Source organism: Tyto alba, unplaced genomic scaffold, assembly GCF_018691265.1.
Source record: "Tyto alba isolate M040663 unplaced genomic scaffold, T.alba_DEE_v4.0 Super-Scaffold_23, whole genome shotgun sequence".
Lineage (NCBI taxonomy): Eukaryota > Metazoa > Chordata > Aves > Strigiformes > Tytonidae > Tyto > Tyto alba.
The window spans coordinates 9,441,650-9,455,878 of NW_024881297.1; the positions used below are offsets into that span (position 1 = coordinate 9,441,650).

At 39.1% G+C, this 14,229-nt stretch overlaps 1 protein-coding gene across 5 annotated transcripts in view; it reads right to left on the reverse strand.

Annotated features, from left to right (window-relative positions):
* Positions 1-14,229, reverse strand: part of ARHGAP10 (Rho GTPase activating protein 10) — a 159,946-nt gene that overhangs the window by 144,021 nt on the left and 1,696 nt on the right. The window lies entirely within an intron of this gene.

A 14,229-nucleotide genomic window follows, 5' to 3' on the forward strand; every position in this document is an offset into this window, starting at 1 on the left:
TAAGACATTTGTCCATAACTAATGTAAAACACTGGAACTAAGCAAGTAAGATTCAGATTTCGGTTCAGTGGGAGCCACCTGTTTTGTGTTAGGGCAAGACTTGAGTTAGGATTCACTTGCAGGGTTTTCAGATAATTTTTATTTGTTATTAGTTACCACTGTCAAGACACAGAAAGAGAAGGCTCCAAAAATTCAGTCAATTACTTCTAGGGCTGGATAGCAGCCAGTAGGAATAGTCATTGCTGGGTTCAGCAAGAGTTTGCCAAATGATGAGAGACGTTAGCATCGGCAGGGAAAATTTCCTTTCTTGGCTTGTATCTGCTAAAGGCTGCACTCACCAAATTAGGACTAAGGATAGATGTAGAAGGAACAATTGAGGGATAAACTTAGGACTGGTCTCAGTCCTAACTGTCTTTTAGGACAGAGGCTAAGTTGAGATAGGAAAAGGAGAAAATTGAGCCAAAACTGGTAGTGAGATTGAGGGGGTGCAGCTGCCTGTGCCTGCATCTGAGGCAGCCTGAAGCAAGCAGGAGCAGGGAGGCAGGAGCAAGTCAGGGCACCACTGAACCATGACTAGTACAGTGTCTGTAAAATGTCACCTGACTAGATGTAGTTCTGGAATTGACTGCTGGATTTGGGGTACATTTCCAGCCAAGAGAAGCCCACACATTACTAATTCTAACCAGACACCGAGGTAAACACAGTCCCAGGTCCTTCATATTCCAGAAAGTTTAAAAAAAAAAAAAAAAAAAAAAAAATCAAACAGATTCAGTCACCACCTTGCTGGAACATTTAACATGACTGTGTTGCTACAACAGAGCATTCAAACTCCAACACATCATCTTCAAATCTGCAAGCACCTACACCAAAGCAATTCTGATGACTGCCTAGGGAACTGAATGGGTAGTCTGAAACTATCATACAATTCACAATACCATCGCAACATCTGCAAGCTGTCTTACAAAACAGAATAGTCTAATGCATGGGTAATCAGGTTAAGTGTCAGGGCCACTTAATTACTAACTCCATCTCCAATAAAGACCTCATGTGCAATCTTATCTAATCACTTGGTCTCTCCCTTCACCCATCTGTAAACAGAACTAGCAGCCCAACCAACCTCACCGGATGTTGAAAGGCTAGCATCTAAAATGCTTTACACACTTTGGATTTTTTTTTTTTTAAGCTATGTAGGTTAAGAGGTTTTGTTTGTTTATTTTTGAGACTAATCTCGTATTTATGTATTTTAAAGCGTACCTACTTTACATGACAGAAAAAACACAACACTACAAAGAGAACACCAGAAACAATTACTAAGAACTTAAAAGGGGTTGTGACTTGACTGATCGCAGACTAAGCAAACTCAACTTTATTTTTTCTCATGACATTTCCTGCACATAGCTTCTACTGGGTTTTTCTAGTGGCAACCCTAAATAAGGAGCTTATTGCTATCAAGAATCCCTACCACACCAAGCTGTTCACTGCACAATTATAGGGCAAAGCAAGAATTCAGGTTAAAGGGAAATTCCTTAATTATTTCAGATTACTAACTTTATTCAGAAGGATTAGTCACTTCCAGGTAAACGTGCTTCATTTTACTTACAGAACAACAACTCTCAATTCTCCCCATCCCATTCGTTACCTACTTACAGTGGTAACTATGTATCTTACTGGAGTTGAAGCCATTAAAAAAAAAAAAAAAAAAAACAACACAACAAAACCAAAAATACCACACATTAAATCACCTCACAGGCAAACATCATCATAACTTAAGAAAGCAAGCAAAAATATACTAAACTGTTTAGTGACACCAAGGAATTCTCAGCTCCCTATACTGCACATACCACTAAAAGATTCTTGTGGGCTTTGATCCAGAAAGCATCAGAAGTCCATAAAGCATCAACAGACAATTTGTGAAGTGACTGCCAGAAGCCAAACCCAAGATGTTTAAGCAAACAAAAGACACAGGGGAAAAAGGAATACAAATGCACAAATTCTCTCAATAATGTTCAATAAATGAAAGCTAACACAGCAATATTAAAATGTTGTACAATGTAGTATGGATTTTTTTTTCCCCCTGGAAAGGATTAGAGAAGCCTTCAACTGAAAAGGCTGAAAAAACTCTGTACTAGAGGCATTATAATGGGTGCCTCTCTGGCAGCAAAACAACTGCAAATAAGCAAGTAACTTCAAAAAACAGGCAAGCAAGAAACCCTACCACACCCCTCCTCAGAAGAGGACTGACATGTCATCTTTCTCTGACATTACTAATTATTAACATCAATATATTCCATCTGCTATTTTTTCGAGCTACAAAAGTCTTGGGGTTTCCCCCATAATTGTTCTGAGTGAAAATTCAACTGACATTGGCAACGCTGGAGGTTTTGTAAGGGAGGGATGCAACTAGGAGAGATGACAGTGTGCTCTGGGGAAAGAAAAAAAGCCTAGAAACAACATTCCTATTGGTTTTGTCATTAACTTGACAGCAGAGAACCCTCTTCTCTAACATCAGTGGCCAGTGTCAATACCATCACCAGACAGCTTTCTTTCTGTTCTTGCTCTTTGAGTAAATTACTCCTAATCAATAAATTACTATTGAGTAGGAAAGAGCAATGGCAGATGCATGAAAGCAAAGGAAAAATTATTTTTTAAAATGTGAACCATACCTTTTCCAAAGCCTAGCAAGGGATTCGTGGTACATACTTCAGAGAGGACTTAATTCAGACTTTATTCTGTCCTAGTAGCTCTACCCCAAACTCTTAGGAACCCCAACCTCTTCCTTAATATTCAACCTAGAATATTCACATAAGTTTGCTCTATGCATTTTCACCAGAACAGGCAGCTAAGGACATCAAATGAGGTGAAGGAGGCAGCAATCTCTGGCAGGCTATGGCAAGAATCATCTAAAAAATCATGCTACTAAAACCTCTCAGAAGGAAGACGAAGAGAGAAGAGACAGGAGCACAAACCACCGGGCTAATGTCGGCTATTTTCCAAGCAAAATTCCTTCGTGGCATCCCCCAGCACCTCTGCTTGTCACTTTGGGAATGCCACCCCAACCCACCCATCCAGGCACTCAGAACGAAACTCAGCAGCTGCTCATATCTCTCTCAGCTACTACACTAATAATAGGGTCCTGGAAGCAATGTTCCAATAACACCATTCAATAATGTCCTTGTGAAATGTGAGATCAGCTCTTGACCACTATTAAAATACAGGAATTTTCCATATTTAAAAGAGAAACTAAAGGAGAGAGCTGCAGGAAAAAAGTTGCTATGATGAACAACAGCATCCTTACTCAAAAGATAATTCTCTTTACACTTAAAGACATAGATTTTCTTCAAAAGGATTTACTTTCAAAATCCGAGACATCAAAAGCATACAATCCCTTTTGTCTTCTCACAGGCCCTCAAGATCCTAAATGCAAGCAAATCACAGCTATTACAACAGGAACAGAAAGCATACACAGAAAGCTTTATTTATAAAAGTATTTAAATTGAAACAAGTGTTGATAGAATTGTTTCAGTTTTTGTTCAATGCCTTTGGAGCACCAGAGATTTTTGTCTTTTAGGAGGGGCTTTGCTTGTTTGTCTCTGTTACATGTTGCTTACAAACGCTGTCAAGTTCCACTTAGAGAAACTTTTCTCTGTACCAGAGAGAAAGGGGGTGGGAGCTGGCATGAGGAGTTATCAGATTAATTGCTAATGGGGTCCAGTTGCTTGCTCCATCCAAAACAAGACTGCTACTTTTCTTGACTGGCATCTTAATTCCTAATTTTATTTTAAAATAACGTGTTGATAGTAATCAGGTCAAACTAATTTTCAAGAAAATATCAAAGCCATCTTCCTTGTAAACACTTTAACTTAAAGAACTACAAACAAAAGGTACAATGAGGAAAAACTTCACAACGAAGCAAACTTTGCAATAACTTTACAAAGCCTAAGTGGATTTCAGTATGACCATAAAGCATTATAACAAGCTTAGCATACCTAAGTGTTTCTTCACATATGGATACTTTCTATAAAAAAATTGAATGACGATATGCTATAAACCTTAGAAAAGCCAAACTGCTGACTTAAATTTCCACTTGAATAATCTGCATGGCAATGGCAGAACAGCTGCTTTCTGAGTTCATACTGCCATGCCCTCCATATTGAGATGTCTAAAACATGACTGCAGGAGAACACAGCACATTCTCCTATCAGATTTTATATTAAGCTAATTTACTTGAAGAGAATTTTTAAAAGTTTGTAACTATTACTCAATTCAAATAATGACTATAGAAAAAGAGCAGTGGTGCAGGCTCACATAATGCAGAAGGAACTGATACACAACACTTCTCTATGACATTTCAGTATTTGTAAAATACTTTATAGAGAAATGTCCCCAAATTTGAGGTAGTAGGTTAGTGACAGAAAGAAAGATATAAAAAGGTGAAGGGCTTGCCCAAAGCTGTTCCCAAATTCACTTTTCTAGACAGAGCTTGTTGTTTTGTTCATACCATAAAATTATCCACGTATATAAAAAGACAAAACATTTTTGACTTTAAGGGAAGAAGCTTGGGATGAAGACATGTCAACATTGCACTAACCTACATCACTTGTTTGCTGCTTAGTGTCTGGTCATAACTGTGCAAATAAAAAGCTCTATACTACATGGGGGTTTTTCTCATGTCATATTACAAAAGACTCAAATCAATTGCAAGAGGATAAAGTAGTGATCTATACTGGCAAGATGTAGAGGGGAAATGTAAACTGCATTGTGCTTGCCTCCAGATAAAAATCAAGGTGTGTAAAAGATGAAAATTTCACCCTCTAATTTCACTAACCTCGCAGACATGAACCATGTCAACTATATAAAGATCCTCAGGACAGACAGCAACCAGTAGCCGTGATTTAAAAAAAAAAAAAAATCCTATATACAATACAAATTATTCTGCACCAAAATATAAGGCGTTTTTGTAACTAAAAAAGACAAATTCATACCTAAGACACATTCTAATCACAGGCATGTGGAAGTGGTTAATGGAGGCAGGAAGGGAAATAAAATTTCCAGGTAAGTGAACACAAATAATGATTTCTGTTGGGTCTCAAGGCTACATTTTCAAAATAATGTTTGCACCTATGACAGCAACTTGAAGGACTTCTACTCTTTACATACACCCATTAAAACTCATTTTCTGCTAGGTCAATCATCATGATTCCTAGGCCAGATACAGACACAATCCTTCTCATGGGTCTACCAAGCTGCCAGTCATTAGAACTCAACCCTCCAGGAGGGCATTTCCAGTCACCAATTCCCTCAGAGCAGCTTACACTATTTGAGCACTACCTAGAGACAACAGCCACCAGTCCTCAGGTGCTTGGGGCTCTGCAACAGATGGATGAGTCTTTTCAAGAGAGAGAACACATTTCAACTGCTCTTAAACCATAGTATCCTGTCTTACCTAGGTTAAAATCTTTGATTTTGCTCTAGTTAGCTTTTCCTCTACTCACAGTTAATCTCAGAGGACCAAGTTCTTACACATGAGATTCAAGGGTGTAACACGGACATTTCCTTAGTTCATTATATTAACTACACAAACACTTGAGCTGAATATCAGGAGCTTAGCCCCTTTCCTCTATATACCATAGCAAAAGACTGAAGTAAGAGGAGAGAAACAGGTGCCAACAGTGAATATTTATGCTTGACTAACTAGTTCCCTACTCCTCAAGGAGACCAGTCTTCCCCTTCAGGTGCAACCCCACAGAGCCCCACAGGAAGAGCAGTAATGGTGTTGGCAGACACATAGATCTGTTGTGTAAAAAAAAAAAAAAAAATTGGTCATAGGACAGAGGAGTGTCTGCAGATTCTTTTACTTCTAGAAGCAAAAGAAATAACAAAGGATGCAATACATCCAGGTAGTTTTATTTCTTTTAGCAAAGGTGCTGAATCTGCTGGGACAGGCGATCAGCTAAACAAGAGGCACTATAGAAATTTGAAACTGTGCATTTTGAAATGCTTGAGAGCATAAAGGAAAATGAGGCACAATAAAAGTATGTTAATATTACAGAGCAAGAGCGTTTAAGAGGTGACTGGAAGAAAGTCAGTTTTGTTCCAGAAAAGCTTGCAGACGGAAGAGTTGAACAGACAAAAATTTTGGAGAAACAGTAATTCAGCTTGTAACTAAGCTTGTCAATCAGACCAGGCCTTTACATCAGAGAGAGCATACAACCCGACATTTTAACAGGAGAAAAGCATTGACAATGTGAACTGTACTGTTTTCTTCTCAGAGCACTGATGTGTTTCAAAGGCTGAAACTACACAGCGTTCACAGTCTGTTAATCTGCATAAACTACAAACTCAGCCCCATGATGGATTTCTAAGAACAGTGACACACTGCCAAAATGGTATTTCAGAAAGTTTTTCCCAAGTCCTCGGTGACCTGGCAGCAGGCTCCCTCTACCTGCTTGCAAGATGGTGGGATTTTTTTTTTTTTTTTTAAAGTATTTTCTAAGCAATCATACTTTCATTTAAATCTGCTACAAGTCTTCTTATCATTTTTTTTTCCATCATGCCTACATTCAAATATTAGTATTTTTCAAAGCATGCAATTCTTCCTAATGACTGACAAAATAAAAGACAAACAAGCAAAAATAAGGTGCCCTCCCCCTGCTTGGGAAAAGAGCCCAACTTTTGAGATGTTATACATTACAGTCTAATTTTTCTTAACACTGTAATGCTGCAAGTGCAATACAAGCTTCAGACTTGACCATTAATTCATTCACCACTTCTAAGCCCACATGCATCAGTCTAATGGAGGAAATGGACAAATTTCGAAGCTAAAAAACACTCACCAGCAACAATGTGGCTGAGGACCTATTCCTGGACACCACACACCCTACAACGTCCTCCAAGGCCCAGGTCTGATACATGGTCCTGCTCAGTTTCGCCCTGGATACTCAATTTTCCTTGCCAAATTAAACAAAGCTTTTTTTTTTTTTTTTTTTTTTCTTATTCTTCAAGGACACACAGTCCCAACCAGCCAGGCGTATGTACAAAAGCTGGAGGAAACTAAGGGAAGCTGTAGCAACCAGCTCTATGGAGAGGCAAAGCCTTCTCTCTGACCTGGCTAATGAGCTGATAACCCCCACCTGCCCAGTCCTCTAAACTGAAGAGGCAATCACAGGACATTCATTCGTAGGTCCAGGAGTAAAATCCAGCAGTAGTAAAACCAGAGTCTATTTAATAGCACTGTGATTTTCCCCTCCCACTGCTCCTTTTCCACAGAGGACAACCCCAGCGTGAATGATTTACAGGAACTTCTGATTAGGCCTTGGCCTGCAATGGCCACATTGCTTCTGAGGGCCTGGATGTTTTCTCTCTATTTTTATCCTGAAAGATGAGCAAACACACAAGAGGGAAAAGAACAGCAAGGGGAGGAAACAAACACTGAGCAGTAGAAGTAAAGAGTATTCACAAAGAACAGGGTGGCTGAAGAAGATCCGTCCACAGGCACAAGTAGGTATGGAAAAATGACAACATGACATTGAGGTTTTCTTTCAAAAAATTGACAAAAACATCCATTTAGAAAAAGAATTTGAGGATAGCATAAACCCAGCCACATATTTCTCTTTCCACTATCTTCCTTCCCAGTGAGATACCTAAACATGCACTTTGGATAGCAGGCATGCATCTATCACAGACATATAGCATGGGGCATTTTAAATTTCAGCCACTGTAGATGCCCTCTCTTCTATCAACTTTACACCCAGAGGGGACAACCTCCACAGGAGCTGCTGGAATGGAGCACAGGTTTACCTTGCTTACATCCACAGGAGCTGCTGGAATGGAGCACAGGCTTACACTTACCATTGCAAAGTGTAATGGCTTAGTTTAAACCTGGCAAAGATGGGTTTGACTTAGCAACAAGACAGATTTTGGATGCTGATTAAAACTGACAACTACAGTGGGTGGCCGCAACCACCGGCAGAGAGATGTTGAATTCCCTGAACAGTAGTTTCTTAAACTACTCTGCCCATATGTGCCCAAGCTCATTTGATTGTATATTTTACATTCACTAGATACTCCAGGAAAGCATTTAGCAGGTCTAAGTGTCTTAATTTTCCAACTCCAAAACATGAAGACTTGTAAAAGATGATCAAAACACTGATTATGTCGTAAAATCTCAAGAACAACTGTCATAGAACAGCAGCAAATCTGGTCTGGAAACTCAGAAAAGTGGCTTTAAACCCAAAAGGAAACACCATCAAACATAAACAAGTCATTAAAATTATCTCAAAAATCCACAACCCACCCTATTAAAACATTAAGCACATTGACAAGATTCACACCCTGTGGACTATCTTCCTCAAGCAGCCAAGCCTCTGTTTTTTAAGTTAACATGTTAAGTGCTGCAGTAGTGAATGAAGTTGGTATTGTAAAACAAGCACTAAATTCAATGTAAACTATATACTTTAATTATATAATGTTAAAAAACAGCCGGGAAGGAGGAGAGAAGTACTGGATGCAGCTCTTCTGTGCCATTCCAAAGCATGTTTCCAAGCACTCCGTGCCCAAAGGGAGGGCAAAGCATCTGCCCTGTATGCTGTTCCCCCTGCTGTACATCAGGGAAAAATCCCATCGCGCTCCACAGTAGTCATCTCCCCTTCTTGCCCCCTCAGAAAATATTCTGTACTGATAAGAAAGAGACATTCTGCCTCACTAAAGACAGTTGATTTTAGACTGATTAGTATCAGCAACTCTGCTTGTTAAGATCTGCAACAATTTTGCAGTAGAGAGCTGGCAAGCATAGGATAATTTTAGCAACAAAAAACACCTGCAGCCTTAGCAGTGGGTCTAGTTTTCCTTATTTAATTGCAAGCAGGTGTTTGCACTTTACTGAATGTAGGGCAAATCCATCCTTTTTTCCAGCTCCTTAAAATTGTTTCAGATTCCATAAAATTCAATATTACATTTCTAAAAGGCTTGTAATTAAAAAAGAAAAATATCAGGAAAAAACTTTCCAACATGATCTACCAGACAACTTCTCTAAAAATTATAAACCATTCTACTTATTTCTATTGTTTTTGTCCCGAAGACTGACAATGACACTAATCACTGATGTCCTCTTTAATGACCGCATACATGGTTTATCTAAAGCTGAAAAATCACATATTTTCCCCAAACAATTAAAAGACAGAATCGCTTCATTCAACAGCCTGTCACATCTATCACTGAGAAAACTCGTATTTTCTGATATCACATCTTCTAGTTCACTATCACAGTGCTCTACTTTTAATACAGAAGGGGAAAAAAAAAAAAAAAAAAGGAAAAATGAACAGTGGAATATCTACAGAACAAAGAAGCTAATGGAGCTAGTTAGTAATCCAAACCAAAAAGACATGATTCAAGATGACAAACTGGCATCCTCCACGGAATGAGCTTGACACTTTTTATAGCTACTGACACAATAATGAATGCTTTACTTCGGGTGGAGCTAAATGCAATGTTCTACAGAGTATTTTCTTAAAAGAAAGCACTTCCCTGATCCTTATACAGAAGCAACTTTATCCGCAAGCAGAAAAAAAGGTACTGTCTTAGTTAATTAGGCCCTAGATGTGGCAATTATCTTGAAGGGAAAAGCAACATTCTATTACATTATTATAAGTAGTTCTTTAAGGGAAAACTGTATCAGATGGCCCCCAGAGTACCTGTTTGCCTTAGTTTTCTAATGTTTCCATTACTGAGCTGAACGCCAACAGAAGGGGTTTTTTTTAAAAGGTATATACTCCTCAGTAGCCTTTGCATACAGGATCTAGCACTGCCCTAGTAGTAATTTTTATCTAACTGTTCCCTAGCAGAGAGCATTTCAAACTTAAATCTGTGTTCACGTAGAGCACTTATGTGCTTACTGTTATCACACCTAAAGCATGCCTTATACTAGAAATAAAGCTCATTTTTAAGGTACTAATTGAAGACAAAGCCAGCTTTCTAAAATGCTAAACAAAGATTTATTAATTCATAGCTCTCACTGAATTCAAGGTGAATTAATCAAAGCTACAGTCCTAACTAATCACTGATGATTTAGGAAACTTTGCACACAAGTTCAACTAAGGCCTTCTCACAGCATTCCCTGCTCCTTCTTCCCACACACCTTGTTAAATAAGAATGACATTAGTTTTTACTTGGTCTCTGTATCCTTTCTAAATCTTTAGTGAATGTCCATTTCTTTTCTAGAAGTTACTAGAGTCCTATAGTAACTGTTTTACCTTACTTCTTTAACATGTACTGGAGTATCAGTAGAACAACATTTCTGTTGCAGAACATTCCTAAGACTGAGAGCTGGCACACTTTATACGTTCAGCTAAGTGGTTTCGTAAATGCAGATTATACGAAGGAAAGCTTTTAAAAAATGGACAATTAGTGCTTAAGAAAAAAAAAGCACTATGGCTCAAGTGATCCAAGTGGCTTTTATGCTGTGTTATTATGTGGATTACAACAGCCTTTACGGTTACATAATAATACCCATACAGGGTCAGAGCAAAAGCCTACCGAGACCAGTATCTGAGAGGTCAACCACAGTCACACACTAACAATAAGAGAACTGGCCAAGAAAAAGAACAGAGGTTTAGCCAAATCACACATCAGACTGGGTGTTGGGTTTGAATTCAGTTCTTCAGTTGACTGTTAAAAGAAAGACTCAGCCTATTCTACTAGGTCAGAGAAGGGATTGGGAATTACTTTATTTCCATTGCCAACAAGATTTCCTGTCTCTTAGCTTCCTGATGGCAAACTTGTAAATGACCAGTGCCTACTAACACCTCAGAGGAAAGGAAAGAGAATTTACTATTTTTTTCCCTCACAAATGCAGAAATAATCCCTGGAGTAAACCAGCATTCTACAGTAACAGTTATCAGTAACTATATTCCAACAAACGCTTTCTACAGATAGAAGAAATTTGGTTCTTGTTCTTCCTTGCACTCTTCCAGACAGAATATAAAACTCCTCTGTAAAAAAACAAAAATAGCAAGAAAAAATAGTCACCATAAGCCTGAGCACACTGAACTGCCTGCAGAGATCATCACCAGGCAGTGAGAATGTCTTCTACCTCTGTTGCGCCAAATAAAATGGCCAAGACCTCACAGAACTGAGCTCTAAACCCAAAGTCTCAGGGTACAGGAGAAATGATCCTGCTCCCACCTGAAAGAGAGACAGCAACATCATGAAGGACAGGCCTACCCCAGTGAAAACTGCACAGTGGGGCCACAGAATGAAGAGCTTCTTGAGGTGCAAGCGGAGTAAAGCAGCTGCTCTCCACTCTAGCACAAGCGGTAAGAGCATCTGAATATCATCTGCCAACGTGGCAATAGATGATCCTGACTTGATGAAAGGCTTTATGATGCATTTTTGCTGAGGGGCCTGTATGAGGCACCCTGCCCTACCAAACATCGCCTAGGCTTCCCTTAGATGGGCACTGCATATGGACCATCCCTTGAAAGCCTCCTAGGGAGCTCAACATCTCTGTTTTCCTGGCTTCTCCATCTTCTGTCTTCATCAGCCCATTACAAAGTCACTGCAGTTGACCCAAACGGAATTCTGCTCTGATCTGAGCCTAAATCCAAGAACGGCAAGGCTCTGTTCTCAGGCACACGGAATAGCCGTGAGCACACACTCACAAGTATCCTTTGCAAACCCCCTGCAAGATGCCCAGGGCCAAAGCCTACACTCATGCTGACTCTTTCTACTCCGCCCTGGGGTCTCAAAAAGTGGCAGCTCCTGCTGTACGTTTACAGAAAAGCCTCTCCTTCAAAAAGATATCTTCAAAAACACCAAACAAATCTCACATTCACGTCAAGAGACCAAGAGTTTAAGCAACACAAGGGAGAAGAATTTGGAAGCAAATATACAGTATTTATCCAGTGTATTCTTCAGCTTCCAACAATTTGCATCTCGGAGATTTTAAGAGCTCGGAACTAAACCTCTGAAGTTCCTTTCACATTTCACAATAAGGACTCTTGATCAGACACCTTTAAATTCAGTTTTTCAACAGAACAACTAACTCCATCCAGAAGTTATTTATAAACTATTTTTCTGAACTGAAATCCCCTGAGAAATATTGCATTTCTATTTTTAAAGGCATATATGTATACTGCTTGTATTTACTGGTCACTAACAGCAAAAAAAAAAAATGTCTTTCTGTACTCCTTTTAAGTATGTTTAACTATCATAAGAGAAGAAAGAGCCACCTATTGTTTATTCATTCTTCCAATATTTAGTTTGAACTAGACAGCTCGGTGATGCAAACCATTACACAGGAAACGCAGCTTTGAGTGAGTCTTGTTTATCTTTCTATCAGATTCTTGAAACAACTGAAACTTAAAAGTGTAAAGATACACTAGTAGTATGCTTCATACTGGAAACTCAACAATTTAAGAATGCAAAAGATTCTTCTCTTTTTATCATCATCTTTCTCTTTTTTTTTTTTTTTTTTTAAGCAGTATAGTCCTGTACTAACAAAAATCAATTCTTCTGAGAAAATACACTCCCATACAACTGAGAAGACAAATGGAAAGGAGCCAAAGAGAGGATCCACATCATGTTTCTGGTTTGTCCTGTGAGACACTGACAACTCCTGTGATTAGAGGGAGTGGTAGCAGTATCTGCTTCCCACCTCTCGAGATGTAACCCAGTGCAGGCAGCAAAGCCGTTTACAAGGCTGGCTGTCAGGCAGGAAGTGGGATCTATTCCGTCACATCAGTTATTCGCACCTAAAGAATTCTCACAACATTTCTTGTAAGATGCTGCTTTACGAGTAAAATAAGGAAGGCGCTGAGGGGAAACGCAGGCAGTCTCTATTGCGGTCACATAATTTCCCACAAATTTAAGAAAAATAGCGTACCTACTACATTTTATAGGCCATTCAGAAAAACTTATTATGCTCACATACCAATTAAAACCAAGGTAAATTTTGTAATTTACCTGGTTCTACAAACAAATACTTTAGCTATTATTTAAGATGATATATTCTGTTCAAAAGACTAAAACAATATTCCAAAAATTGTAATCAACAAATAAATGCCTCTTAGACAACAAAGCTCTCAAAATGTCCTGCTTCATTATCACATTCTCTAGACTGAGGCAAGCCAGTCTTTGTGCAGAAAATGCATTTTTGACAGAGGTGAATAGCTAGCTTTGTGTCTAGACCACTTCTGAAGCTTGGTTTTTGGAACAAGTATTAATCCCGTTTGGTTTCCTAACAGCAAATGAATCAGGTTCCTCAAAGAAGTTACATGCCAATGTTTTTATCTGAAAAGACAAGGAGGACCAATACCCTAATAGCCAGGGGTTCCACAGGTTTTAACTCTTCCTTATGTTTCCTCTGGTTCAAGTTGTGTTTTAATGTCTGTTGACCAGTGGCCCTGCTTCACCAGCGGCAGAGGAAGACAGCTCAGGTCCAAAACTGTCATGCAGGGCACTCTAAAGGGGAGAGAACTGTGGAAACCCTAAAGGCGTAAGGAACGATCCAACCTCTGCTTCCACTTCTCAAACAAGTATGCTGAAGCACAGATGTTTGTTAGAATAAGGTACAGTACCTACACTCAAGAAGAAAATTTCTGTCATCTCAGAAAGGAAAGAATTGCTTAAACCTGAACACGAGGCAGGATCTCAGATAGCTTCTCTAAGTACTTCACATGGAGCTAGCCCCAAGTATTTCATCAAGCCCTCTCAGGCCAGGTGGCTCTGCTTGGCACGCCGACTCCCTTGGCTCCCACCACACACCAAGTCAAAGTTACCAGCACAGGATTCTGATGTTGGATAGGAGGCTTACACAAGTTAGGGATTTCCCCACCACCATCAGCTCCACACTTTCAAATGAAGTTCTGTATATGTAACTGTACATGAGAAACCGAGAGTTTGGGGCAGCTGCCAAAATACTGTCTAGGTGCTTGAGGAATAGATGCAAAGTGGAATGATATCCCTCTACTGTTCTTATGCAAGGATACTTTTTTACTTTGCACTCCAAGCTAAATAGGGATACTTTTTTACTTTGTACTCCAAGCTAAAATGATTTATACCGACACTTCACGTCACAGATTTCAAATAATCCTCACGGAACATCATTTGCAATAATTGAATATTAACTGGTCAAAAAATAAGAGTTACAAACAAGTGAAGTTTGATATGTCATTTTCTACCTATTTTTACTCAGGCACATCAGAGACAAAGCCAGGAAAGAATGTTTATTTATAC